Genomic DNA, 14,142 nt, shown 5'->3' with positions numbered 1-14,142 from the left:
GGTTCAGGGGCTGGGGCACAGGACTGGTGAGGAGAGGCTGAGAGAAATGGTCTGATTGAGTCTGCAGAAGAGAAGACCGAGGGGGATTGAATAGCAGCCTTCACCTCCCTGCAGGGGGTTGCAAAGAGGACGGAGCTGGGCTGGTCTCAGTGGGGGCAGACGACAGGACAAGGAGCAATGGGCTCAACAGCTCCTGCTGGTCTGGGCAAGGGGTACAGACTCTTGCACCAGGCTGCAGGCAATCCCGGGGAGCGGTAGAACTACAGCCTGGAAATGCTCCTCCATCCCGGCTATACAGAGGAGCCCTTGGAGTTCGTGCCGGACCAGGCGAGGAGGTGGAGCGCACGTGCCCCATTAGGAATCACATCACAGAAAGCCCAGTTCCATTCACCGCACTGAGGTTTTATTGCATCCAAAACAGCTCAACAGGGCAATGCCGTCTAGCGCCAACAGTGCGCGTGCTCACTTGACTGGGTATGCTCATGTACCAGGCAGAGCACGCCGGCCGTCCTCCTGCCTTTGACTGCAATGGGAGGAGGTCAGCCACTTTGCAACTCGGGCTTGTGTAATGCACTTGTTGGATCTTCACCCACCCAACGTATCCCTGCAAAAAGCACATCGGGAACCTCTACACAAGCAAAGAGGAACGGCCGTGGTGTTCGCGCTGCTTCTGTACTGCCCACAGTCCCAGCCACGACTCTCCTACCCAGGGCGTGCCCAATACCCAGGTCCTGGGTGCCTATTAAGATCTATCATTCATTGCTAGGAGGGAGTATTAGATGGACAAGAGCTAGAAAAAAAAAAAGGTGCATTTGCAACGACTCCAACCTGCTTGGCACAGCGTAGCAAGGACAGCCGGCAGACCTCAGAAATGCTTTGGTTGAACCAAAATTTTCTTCTCAACGAGATTTTGGTGCACTACAATCCCAGCTGTGGGATGAAGCCATCCCTTCCTGCTCCCTTGCGCACCCCAGCAAAACAGGCAGATGGGTAGGGAGAAACTGCACGGTTGCATGACAGGTGCCAAAAAGACCCCAAGAAGCACACGCCTTGCCAAACTCCCAGCAAAGCTGCAAGAGGGCAGATTGGAGTCTCCCGGTGAAGAGGTAGCCAAACGTGTCCAAGATCTTGAGTGCTTACAGCTAGGGAGGGACAACAGTGGTGCCCAGGGGCTGCTCTGGATCAGCACGTCCCCTCCCAGGTTGCACCATCCTTGGGGGCAGAAAAAAAAAAAAAAAACAGGAGGGAAAGGAGCAGAGTCGAACCCCTGAGCACGGAGGACACGTGCCCCAGCACTTGCTAAAGAAGGGCATCAGGACCCGGAAGACCAAGGTGCAACGGGTAGTGCCGAGAGCGCGCCACAGCTCGGACCAGCCTTGGGCTCTTGCAGACCAGGAGCCCTGCGACACCCACTCGAGAGCCCTTCTCATGTCCACAGCATCAATCTGGACCCCAGGCTGCTGGCCCATCTTGTCCCGGTTCGGTTCGTGCCAGCTGTGGAGCTATGCAGAGAAAGCTCCCAAGGCAGGTTCTGGGGAAGCCACGCCAGGTCACCAAACCACGGTGGAAACATTTCTGCTGCTTCTTTGAGCCCAAGGACCAAATGCAAGAAGCTTTTGATCTTCGGAGAGGCAACAGGCCTGGCACCGGGCCTCCACTTTCAGTAGGGTGACAGCGCCCTACTCTGCAGACAGTGGCTGGAGAAGCATGCCAGATGGATTCGCTGCCGTCTTCCAGTTGCACGCGGTCATGAGGCTCCTTTACCTAGCAGGGAGCTGGAGTCTCTGCAGAAACAGACCTTGAGAAGGAACGAGTCCTCCTCGCTACCCCCTCTGCAGCCAGTCCCAGTCTCCTTGGCCCCTCATCGGGCTTGGGGAGCATATGCCGAGGAGCTGGCATGGTGGGGATGCATGCAAAAAAGAGCCAGGATGCACCGGAGCATGATGAACAGACATGTCAGACTGAGGCCGAGAAGCCCACGCTGACCAGCTTGTTCTACCAGAAGAACCTGATGGAGAATGTCCTACATCCGAAAGCTTGCCCAACTCCATCCCGGCTACGCAGCTGCTCCAGTAACGGACACCGCCCCAAGAAATCCTGGCCTGTACCGGCACCTGCATCTTGCCCAGCGCTGCTCACCCCCAGGCAGCTTTGCCCTCGACCTCAGTGGAAGCAGGTTTTGGTCCCTGCAAGAGCCAAGGGAAGAGTTCGCTGGGTGCGTCTACACGTGCACCCTTACTGAGCAGTAACCAAAAATTACTGCACAGTACGAGCACACGTCTACATGTGCGTACCTGTACTGCACAGTAACTGTGGTGACTTACACTGACTCGGGCATAAATTTGCTACCTGCATGATGTAGCATGATCAGTGGCATGATGCGGGTAGCAAATTTACACCCGAGTAGCTACTGTGCAATAAGACAAGTGTAGACGCCTTACAGCGCAGTAACCCTGTTTGTGTGGACTGACTTGGGACTGACTTGGACTAAAGTCAGTCCACACAAACAGGGTTACTGCGCTGCAACATCTGCATGTGCAGATGCCAGCGTAAAAGCTGCTTACTGCGCAGTAAACGCACGTGTAGACATGCCCATGGAGCCTGACGCCAACTCAACTCCTGGGCAAGCGGCACGGCTGGATCGAGGTGTGTTCCCCCAGGGAATCTCCCTGGCATCAGGGTGGGAAGAGCTCACCTCTGCCCACCCTGGAGGGGCCTCGTGTGCACTGGGCTTCGAAGAGGCTTGCGTGTTATTTTCCTGTAGGTGCCACAGCAAAACCCGGATCCTCACGAACCTGAAACTAGCATTTTGGGCAGGAAAATAAGCAATTTGTGTCTTGGGGGAGAAAGTCAATAAAAAGTCCGAGAAGCTACCTGCCTCACGTCTGCAGAGGGGGTCCTGGTATGCGTGCTGCCAGCTTCCCCAGCCCCGATGTTCATCGAGCTCCTAAGAAAGGCTGTCTGCGTGCTGTGGTCCTGTCGCGAGCCGATGGGACAAAGGGTGCCAAGCGCTCCCAAACAGAGCCTGGAAGTCACTGGATCTGGCGTGTGCGAGGAGCGTCCCAGAACTGCTGCCGGGGCAGGCAGGGAGCAGACTGGCAGTGCAGGGACAGGCTGGCGTGGGTGCAGAGGGCGAGCCGTTCGTGCTGCCTCCACCCTGAGGACAAGCGCTCTTGGGAGGGGTCTGAGGAAGTCCAAGGGACCACCCCTGCCAGCAAAGCAAGGGCTGATCTTCCCTGCCCTGCCCGAGGGCAGCGGGCTGTGGGGAGGAAGGGCACGGGGCTGGGATGTGTCCGTGTTGGGGTCCCAGCTCTGGCCAGTGGCCACGCCGCCGTTTCCACTTCCACCGTCTCCTCTCTTTCCCGGGGTGGATCCAGAGCGGGAGCAGTGGCACAGCTGCACCCCTTCTGGATCAGGGAGTCTCCGGGGGACTTCTTCGAGCCCTTAAATGAGGTGAAAGGGGAGGGGGGGGAGGAGGCTGGGCGCTAGGGGTGCCTCCATGTCTGCACTGCAGGGTGCTGGTCCTGCACCCCCTTTTCCCAAATCCTGGACCCACCCCATCTCTTGGAGGTGTCGAGCCCCTCAGGGCAGGTCCTGTCTGTGATGCAGAGAGCCCGGCACTCGGCAGCCACCGCCCCGTCTCCGAAGAGAGAAGTGCCTGGACGCGTGCGTCTCTTCCAGCTCCAAGTCGTGGTGCTAGTAACACCCAGGTCGCGGGTTTGATCCCTGTATGGGACACGAGACAACGTTGGGCTAGATGCGACTCTGGCAGTCCCTTCCAGGCCCACTTCTCTATGCTCTCAGGTCCACCCCATGCCCCGACGTACAGTTTCCAGCTAGGCAAGGCAAGCACTAACCCAAGGGAGGGGAAGGGCTCCCTGTAATAGATATCCCCTTCCATACCTGGAAACGTTCACAACTGCTTTTAATTACTATCGAATGTTACTCTTATTTGTTCCCAGCTAAGCAGGCTCTCCCCGCAACCCCTTCCCCCCCACGCCTAGGTTCTTGTTACACGGTAATTTTGGGCAGCTCCTGGAGCTCTTAACCCCGGGACTGTCCACACATTAACACCTTCAAAGTGATGCCTCTCCGGGGCAGGATGATCTCTTGACCCATGCAACACAGCTCCTGTTGCAAACATGTGGCCACCCCCCGGGCCCCCAGATGTGCTGCTCCAGTTGCAGGTGCGGCTGCTCCGAACTAGCACGAAGCCGATCAACATCTGCGCAGCTCACAGCACAAGGTGCAACACGGGCCCTAGACTGGATCTGTCCTGGAGAGCTCCCACCTTGCACGCGTGCCCACTGCTGCCTGGAGGATGCTTTCTCTTCCGAGTGTCACTGAGAAGGAAGGGGTCTTGAATGGTTTTTAGTTAAATCCAGTAGAACTTGAAAAAGCACTTGTCTGGGGTGGTTTGGACAGGGCTGATCCTGCTTCAGGCAGGGGTTGGACTAGCTATGATGCTCTGGAAGTCCCTTCTCATCTTGCTTTTCCAAGTAATAATCCTCACTAGCAGCATCAATCATCTCCGTAGAAGGGGGGAAAAAAATGCAACCACCGATTTCCACTGGGAAACGCCCTGCCATAGTGGGGAGATTGGTGTGTTTGCAGATTTGACTAGGTTGCACTGGATCAAAAAGCACCGCCGCAAGCACGGGCTCAGAAGCCAGCCCCGCAACCAAGCAGATACTGCCGCCACGCTGCCTACGGCAGCCATCGAGCCCCAGGTCGGTCCTATAGGATCTTTAGCCTCAACAGAAAAATGGAAAACCACTTTACAGATAGGAAAGGGAGGCTCAGCTGTTGCCATAGCAATGGTCCATCACCTCCCTGCTGAGCCCAAAATCATGTCCCATCCATTGGCTCGCGTGCTTGCACCATTAACCCCATGGGCAGGTCTCAGCACTCGCCAGGCCAAGCTAAGGACAGGAGTCAATGGTGCGGGGCCAACTCCATCAGGACTGTCCCTTTGGATAACCCAAAGGCTGCAGCCCCAGGCTACAAGACAAGACAGCCGTGCTTCAGAGCATCTAGCCATAACTGTGGAGCCATCATACAGTCCTCATCCATTCCCGATGGGAACAGCTTCACTGGCTTGAAAGCATTATCCGCATTGAGCAGCTTGAAAGACAAGAGGGAGACCCCATCCGTAGGGTAAAAGGAACGAGGAGGTTTTCAGACCACAAACATGTGAGCATGGGCTTCTCCATCCCGCGAGGTAACGTGGCAGGAGCCATTCCTCCCCTCCACGAGTCCTCATTTAAAAGCCGCGTATCCACGATCTCACCACTGTTACGATGGAGAAATGCTCACCACAGTCCCACTTTGACAGTGTTTGCACCGGTATCTAATCTCCATTTCAGGTGCCTACACTCACCTGGCCTGAGCGCGGAGAGGACTTCCAAGCAGCAGCTGCTGGAAAACACCAAGAGACACTTGGAAATAAAAGGTCCTGAGTCTGAAATTCTCTCTTGCAGGAGCCTCGTGGTGCCAGGGAGCTGGCCGGCGTTAGCAGGAGTACAGCGGTTGCACGCTCTGGATGCGATGCTCTACGTGAAGTCAGGAGGAGACAAGACCCTTGCCTCATTGAATGGGTTTGGACGCCAAACTCTGGGGGCGAAGGAAGGCGCTTTCCAAAGAGTTTTTGCACTTCTAGACCATGCCTTGTTCCTGGCCACGCTGGGCCCAGCCAAAATAACCAAAGGCCTCAGGGGGACCTGGTTGCACAGGATGCTCTCCAGGGGATGATATAGCAGAGCCGCACCTGGAAGTGATGAGCAGAAAAATGCAAAGCGTGCAGAGATCCCCTTTACGTGGGTAACTCCTAAGCACAGCAAGGTTTTCCCTTCCACGTATTAGCAAACTGTTAGTTTTTCTGCCAGTGGGAACAGTTCATCTCAGCAAATTCCAGGCATTTAAATCATACTTTAAATAGACTGAAAATCCTACAGAAATGCCCAGTCCCTGGATATTTTATTGAAAGTTATATCCACTAGATGAGATACGAGAAAGTGCCTAAGAAAGAGCGTAGGAGAACATCTTGGGCACACCGAACTCCACGTCGGCTTCTCCAAATGCAACGTGATGAATCCGGCCATCTAAACGACCTGAACGACCATCAACAGGACAACGAAGAAAAGCCATCTCTCTACACTGCAAACTAGCATCTGGCTCCGTGAAAAAGCACGTGGCTTCACCCACACCTCTGCACAGCTTTCTCCATCTCTCAGCACAACCTAATCACATCAGCCTCATAATTAAGAGGTGGCCCCACGCACCTTTCTCCTATTGACTTGGAGTCAACGAGCAAATCATAAACCCGGAAGATATTATAATTTATGGTCTTGGGCCTTGCAGCGACTCCGTCCGGTCTGCCGTATTATGCGCGATGGCTTCCTGCCTTGCCAGCACACAAGCTCGACACAAGGGTTTAAAGAAAAACCCCTCTAAAATCCAGCCGCGTCGACAGTTTTCAGCTCTCCCGTTGTCTGACGCGGGGCCAAGCCTTGGGTCCAGGCATAACAGACGGGGGAAGATGAAAGGCCCAATTCCCCTTGCTTCTTTCCAGCCTGAGCCAGGTGTAGAGCTGGCATGAACGGCCTCCGACGTCAACTCCTTCCAACAAAGACATGTTAAAGCAATAACAAGAAAATGAATAACATGTGGCTAACATCATCTATTCATTTCTCTTATTTTCCAAAAAAAATGAATTTTCCTGGGGCGATATTTTTCCTCACCCGACCACGCTCTAGTCTATCAGCATTAAAGAGTTTCAAAGACAGCGCGATCCCTCGGAGAGTCGCGCAATGCCAGGAAGCACGCCTTTTCTAAACTAATAGCCTACTATTTACAATTGTGAGCGGCTCAAACAGTCGATTTAAAACCTTCAAGTGGCAAAAAATTCCTCCGAGGCAAGATGCCGGAGTTGAGCAAACAATTTGTACGGTATGTTAAGTGTAGGAGGAAGCCACGGAGCGGGTAATGAAACCTCGTCTTGCGTTTTCAATCAGCGCCGGGCAGGGCCGAAACGCGCCTCGGCGGGCCACCGAGCTAGGCAGCAAACCGCAGGGGAGGAGGCGAGGGCGGGGAAGGAAGAAGGGAAAGGAGGTTGGGTTCAAAACATTTTTCGTTAGCTCGTTGGACAACGCAACGTAGCGCCTCGGCCGCGCGCGGACGGCAAGTACTTGCGCAGAACGTGGCCCGGCAGCTTCCAGAAAGCAGAATTTATACATTATTCTCATGATTTTGAAATATTTCGACGCCCGGTGGCCAACCCGCAGCTCCAAGGGGAGACGGGGACTGGTCCGCTCTCAATGCCACGCAATGCTTCAGAGCGGCGGTGCTCAAGCTTTTGTGCGTGGTCAATGGGCGGCGTGGAGCCCAGGCCCAATGCAGCCTAGTCTTGCACGTGGGGCCATGCTATCCAGCCCACAAAGCTCCCCGTGGATCTGGAAATTTGGCAGCTGGGAAGCCCCCCCCATGAGCCAGATGACATGGCGCCACAGGCCGGATTTGGCCCGCAGGCTGGGGGTTGAGCACCCCTGCTGTAGAGCGAATTTGAAGGGAAAGACGCGGGGGTCTTTCCCTCCAAAGATCGTAACTGCCAGGCCGTTCTGCAGAAGAGCAGTCATAGCAGGGGTAGGCGAAATACGGCCAGCTTTGCCCCACCAAGGGATTTGATCCGTCCCTCGACCCCACCCAGCCCAGCCCAGCCCGTGGCGCGTGCAGACGGTCTCGCCGCACCCCCGGCGCGCGGCGGGGCACTGTGGGGGCCGAGTCTCTGCACGGCTGCTGCTGCCAGAGCGCCCCGCATGCACCGCCGGACAGCGCGGGCGGTCGGGGGAGTCTCTGGGGACCAGCCCGACACCCCAGCATTTGGGGTGCGCTCGATTGGATGGATGGGATGGGGCCACGGGCAGGCAGGGAGCAGCATCCAAGAATGAGACCAGCGGCCAGGGCCAGGATCATGGGAGACCCCGCTGCCCGCTCCATCGGGACCCCCTGACAATGGGTGCAAGGCAGATGGTCCGAGGCCAGATAGGACCAATTCCCCGCGTCCCTGCCGTGCCAGATCAGCACCACCCTGCACCCACAAGAGCTCACCGAAGCTCCTTAAGTGGCCCTTCGGCCCAAATGATTGCCCACCTGAGTCCAAGAGAGGCTGCCTCCTCGGTGAAGCCCCTGGTTAAACTGGGGTGCAGCAATACGGGGGTCCCCAGGAGTTGCACTGAAGTCAAGGGGAAGCTACTGCTAATTCCCCAAGCCACCAACAGACCGGTCCAGGCAGCCCCCGGCATTCGCTGGCCCTGCCCGTGCAAACCCCTGTGCAGACGTTCCCGCAGGTCACCATCGCTGGCATTGTCCAAGCCCCGGTGCATGGTGGGAACAGGCTGGGGTATTTGCTCCGTGCCGTTGACTTTGCAAGGCATCCCCGGCCATCCCAGCCCTTGCACGCGGAGACGCTGCAGAGGTGACCCCAGAAGCTCTTCATCACAGCTCCGCCAAACGCAGGGAGGGCAGGCACCGGGGGCTCGCACCTGCTCAGCCTCTCCATGGTCCCGCTCTGCTCTGGGCAGCCCCGGCGCTGGCTCCCGTGCTTGGCTGAGCAGCCTTTGGATGGAGGCAACTAGCACACATGCGCGGAGAGAGGAAGCATCCCCCAGGGCCACGGATCCTGCTGGCACGGCCGGTTTTAAGCCACGAAATGCCACCTTGCCCCATGGCCCGGGCTGCTCCATTCGAAGTTGCTGCAGGGAGCCTGGTGAAACTCACCCCCGGGACCAGTGCTGCTTGGGGCCCTGCTCATACTGGGGCACCCAGGGCTTGCCCCTAATGGGGCGAGGGCTAGGCTCTGCTCAGGGACACCAGGCACATCCCACACCGGCCCAGGGACCCCTCAGTTATCAGCTGGAACCAGTTCCTCCCAGGCCCATGACTTAAAAGACCTGCTTCCCTTCTCATCGGCCTTGACCCCAATGTCCCCATCTACCCCCCAAGGCTAGGACGCCCATCAAGCCCTGTCGCCACTCCTCCAGCTCTCCAAATAGTCCCCAGTACCCCCTCGTTGCCAGCCCTACCATCAGCCCAGTGGAGCCGACAGCCCCCCTCACATCCCTCCAGCCGCCGGGACAGCCTGGGGTGCGGGGACCCCGCAGCAAAGCTCCAGCAAGCCCTTGCCAGCTTCCCCTGCTGCCCGCGCCCCGGGACCCCCCTTTCGTACTTCCAGCTCCCTCAGGAGCCGAGCCCTGGTCACAAACCAGCATGAACCAGCGAGCCCAGTGCAGCACCAATCCAGACCCGCAGCAAAGCTGTCGAGGAGTGCATCCAGCACCCCAGGAGGATGCAGGCGCGTGAACCCCCACAGCCGTGGGCTTGCACTGCGCACCCCATGCAGCCAGGGACCCCGGGCAGAGCACCCCGATGCTGGGTCCTTCTTGTACCAGCAGGAGACCCAGTGAAGGATGGCAAGCATGAGGAACCAGCCTCCAGAGCCTTGCAGAGGCTGCAGCACAGGTTTGACTGGGTCGGAGTAAGGCCCCTTTGCTTTGCACCCTCACTTCTTTTCACGCCCAGCTCCCCAGTGCACCAGACACGCCATGCCCCAGGCAGCTAGTAATAGCCACACACGATCCCTGCCTGGCCTGTGCTTTCCCAGCCTGGGATCAAGGCACCCTTGTTTCCATCCCAGCATCATGAACCGTGTTCAGAGCAGTGATCCTGTCTGCTATCTGGCAGCAAGCGCCTTCTCACCAGGTAGGCTCTGGGAGGACGATGCCAGCCATGCTTTCATGGTCCTGGAAGAAATATATCCTGCCCCGGGCTCTCTCTGGCTTGGCATTGCTCCTCGAACCTGACCTCTCCCCTTGCAAAGGGCCTTGCAAATCCACATTGCAAAGGCCCCACGACTGAGCAGCAAAGCAGCTTTCACATCAAGGCAGAGGCTTCTCTGCAGCTCCCCAGCAAGGCAGTACTCACCCGCCTTGGGTCTCTGCAGGCCGGCTGCTGCTTCACCCGGGATCTGGCATGGCCCTTCTCCAGCCCAGATGCTCTCCCACCTCGGCAGGGGAGTCCAAGTCCCAAAGCAACAGCAAACAAGGAGCTCCGAACAGGCCAGCAGGTCCCTGCCTTTCCCCCCTGGCATCAGTCTTCAAACAAGCAAGCAGCTGCTCACACTCCCAGGCTGCAGAGAGGCTCCCACCCTGGCACCTCGCAGCCTCCAGGCCACAGCTGCTACTGCACTTCCCCCGGGGGGAAAAGCAATACCTCTTCCCCTTGCAGCAGCCAGCTCCAGCTTGGACAGCTGTGACAGGTCGGGGCTAATTGGGTCCTCAACCCTCGTTAACCCGCTGCTGGGCAGGTGAGTGCAGACAAGCTCTTCTACCTGCCCTCAACACAGAGCAACGTGCTGGTGGCTGCTGTCAGGACTCGGGGCCTTTGTCCAGGGCCGGTGGTGGCTGTAGGGTCATCTGGGACCCCTTTAGAGGCTTAATTGTGAGGACCTATAAGCAAGTTGGACATTTTCAATTTCAACTTTACTTTGCCCTATCCATGAAACTTATTTGTAAGTTGAAGAAAGAGCAAAGTTTTAAATAACCTTACCCTCCCCACCAAAAAATTGTTGCAAAATTTAGGGGCCTGGTTTGCCCTCCCCTAAGGCAGCTACTGCCAGGCCTATAGGTGGTCGCCTGCAGCCAGAGGCCAGTATGGAGGGGATTCCCTATGGGAAGAGACTGAAGAGGCCAGGCCTGCTCCGTTTAAAAGAGAGATGCTTGGGGGGGCACATGAGAAGGGTTTACACCATACTAAATAGCAAAGATAAAATCACTAGGGATTTATTATGGACTCTCTGTCACCGGACAAGAACCAGGGGTCACACGAAACAGGTAGGCAGTCCATTTAAAATGAATACCAAAAAGTTGTTTTTCACCAAGTGTGTTATTAAAAGATGGGACTCGTTGCCACCAGCTGTGCTAGAAGTGGAGTTTAGCCAGGATCAAGGAGGGGCTGAACACGAGCTTGGAGACCAGGTGCATTAGGGGCTCTGGAGCAGGGGAGTGAGGGGCATCAGGCCTTCCTAGACCTCCAGTGGTGGAGGCTGCAACGGAGAGAAATGGGGGGAAAAAACCCAGTCCTGCCCTGTTCACTCTCCCTATTTGCCACTTCAGGGACTCGTGGGAAAAAGGCCCCACCCATGAAACTATAACGGGGTCACCTAGGAGACTGGGCACAAGGGACCACTGATTTGATCCAGGACGTGCCAGGTCTTATGGGTTGTTAGGAGTGGTCACATACAGGTGACACATGCACCAAGCCGGGACTCCAGGCAGAAGAGCTGGGAAAGGAGCAGCACACAAAGCCGTGGGGGTTGCTTTCATGCACACTTTGGGCAGCAAGAATGAGACATGCTGCACGCAGCGGGAGTGCAACGGCACCAGCCGTCACCTCTGGCTCAGCTGCAAGGACAGAGCTAAAGCAGAGGGGAGGCAGACCCCCAGTTTCCCTCTCCCCAATCTCACCAGAGTTGCCCCCAGGCCAAGCTCGGAGTCGTGCCCAGTGCCAGGCTGCAAAACACACGAGGTGCAGCAGCCTGAGCGGCTGCTTGGCACTGCAACTGGGAGAAACAACTGCCCGATGCTGAAATAGAGCCATGGGGCAGGATCTTGGCCCTAGGGGAGAAGTCCCACTACTCCGGTGGGGTCTGGGCTTTCCCTCTACAGCAGTGTTAACGTGCACCAGCTGCAAAACCTTTGCTCCTTTCATCATTTCCCCTGAAATCCCTCCATCTCCCTGCAGGATTCATGGCTGGGATTGTTCGAGGTCTCGTGGCTTGGCACATCAAGAGCAGGTTGGTTTTTTTCCCCGTTCCCATAAGATGTGCTATTTCCCCCCTCTGCCCCCAATGCATATTCGAGGGTGGAAGTTCAACGGGCTGGACTCTTATCTAGGAGAGACCAGCATGAACTGCACCGCAGGGGATGCAACTACCCCATGGGCCACCACGGGCAACGCGACCCCAGGGCTCTTTCCAGACAGGAGATAATGAAAAAAGACACTGTCGGTTGGAGGGGATGGGAGAGGGGACAGATAGTGAATAAAGGCAGCTTCAGATTTCATGTCTGGGCAGGGAAGAAGCTGCTGGCAGCAGGCACTTTTTAAGACTCTCCAGGCTCCAAGACATTGCTCCGTGCATTCACTATTATGCTTCGCCACCCGTTTCGCCACCTCCGGCAATGCTCCTTGCAGGGATAGCTCAGGCACAGGCTCGTTTTCCAGGTCAAAGGCAGACCCGCAGCATTCGATGGAGATCACGCACCCGTCTCTTCAAAGTGGCAGCTCCCCTCCTGGTTGCATCAGGCCAGGGGTGGGTTTACCGTTCCCCAGATATCTAACCCCAAAGGGGAACACGAACACACACCCATGTTGCCCCTGCTTCCCACACCTGGGGTTTCTCTGTTGGGTCTGCACCCCTTCCCTTGGGGATCCCATCTCGCCCTTGGCAAGAGATGCCAGCTAGTCTTCCCCTCCCCGCCAGTACAGCGGTCCCTGAGCAAACGTCTGTTGCAGATCCCACATCTCTCAGCCCAAGCTACGAGCCCTTCTGCAATCGAAAAAGGGGTCCCTTTTTATAGGTCTCTACCCAAGGAAGGATTCTTGTCGTCGGGAATTAGCTACCTGAAGAGCAAGGGGCTTCCTGAGCACTGCAAGGGTTGGTGACCCCATTCACCAAGACAACACCGCGTGGTCTCCCTGTCTCCGACCTCCGGCCCGTGCTAGCAGCTGATTGCAGATTCAAGCGTAAAGCTCGCACTTCCCCAAACCTGAAAATCATGCGTGACCCTCAGTGCAGTAGGAGCTACCAAAGGATGCTTCCCTGCAGCGAAACGGCCCCATTAGCTTATAATGCACCCTGCCTCGATATCCTGCAGATCATTTTGCAGTGCTCTCCACTGTATCCTACCAGCATATAAGAAAACCTATTACTTAACGAGGTGTAAAACTAATTATTATGAAATAAAACTAGCTGTTCGCAACGTGGGGGGGGGGGGGGAAAAATCACATTTTCATGCCCTATTTTCTCTGAAAACGTGCGCCTTTCCCATCATATAACATGCTCTGGGAAAGTAAAAATAAATACTCTTCACAGCAGACTGCTGGCTTGGAAGCCCGCGATTCCAATAAGAAAGAAACCCTACAGCTTAATGGGCCCTAAATGCTCAACATCTTTTTCACTTAATGTAAAATCCATCTGATGTAATAGCCGTGCCTCAACTATATCCATTTTTCTATTAAAAGTTAATTTTCTGAGCTGGCAGAGCAATGCAAGCATTAAATTATTAAGGAGGCAATAACCTCTATCAACTTTCCAGAATCAGAGAGGCTCTCAGGCCAGCTACCCACCGAAAAACACCCCAAACACCCCACCCTTATATGCCACATCGAGACTGGCCGTGGAGCATGGCAAGATGGCACCACCAATCAATTATAAGTTGCACTTTATTGATGTTGCTTTGCTGTTTCGTGGAACGGATCCCAATCTCTCCTGCGAGGCACCCGTCAGACGCATTTCATTTAGAGCTGACATGTTTTGTGACCTTGCAGCTCTGCTTTCATTTATCATCGCTGTTTGTTCCTGGAGGCATAAATAATGAAAACGTCCTTTGCCATGTAGGTGATGCCACACGCTTGATTATGCTAAACATTTGCATTACCGCTGCGGCGAGAGCCCTGTTGATAAATAGATGCAATCCAGATTTTATTGCCACCTTCACGAGTCACTCGAGCCCGGGAGCGGATACACCAGGCCGGTGAAGTCTCCGCTGGAACAGGCTCGTGCCTGGAGATCTGTTTTCCACATGACTGAAATAACGTCCAACGTTCGAATTCAAGTCTCCTGAAAAGAGCTGGATTTCTTGCAAAGCAGCATCCTGCAGAAGAGCCGTTCAATGCCGACACCGACCCACAGGAAAACCCAGTAGCGATGATGCGAGACGACCCAGAGCACCCACTTGCAACTGCATTCAAGTGTCCTCCCCCAGGCTACATTGAAATCTCGGTTGTTTTAAGGACCTTGCTTCTGTTTCCAGAAGAGCACCTGTGCCTCAGCACCGTGCTACCCTGCGAGCAGGAATGAGAGAAGCA

General features: G+C 55.8%; 1 long non-coding RNA gene across 1 annotated transcript in view; it reads right to left on the bottom strand.

Moving 5' to 3' along the window:
* LOC132244257 (uncharacterized) overlaps positions 1-10,267 on the bottom strand; it is an 88,846-nt gene extending 78,579 nt beyond the window's left edge. The window contains exon 1 of the long non-coding RNA XR_009455847.1: positions 9,979-10,267. This is a non-coding gene — a long non-coding RNA (uncharacterized LOC132244257). The remainder of the gene's footprint in view (positions 1-9,978) is intronic.
* Between the last annotated feature and the right edge of the window lie 3,875 nt (positions 10,268-14,142).

The sequence above is a fragment of the Alligator mississippiensis genome, chromosome 11 (genome assembly GCF_030867095.1).
Source record: "Alligator mississippiensis isolate rAllMis1 chromosome 11, rAllMis1, whole genome shotgun sequence".
Classification (NCBI taxonomy): Eukaryota; Metazoa; Chordata; order Crocodylia; family Alligatoridae; genus Alligator; species Alligator mississippiensis.
Note: the sequence above shows the minus strand (reverse complement) of the source record. Positions and strands in the feature narration are given on the sequence as shown.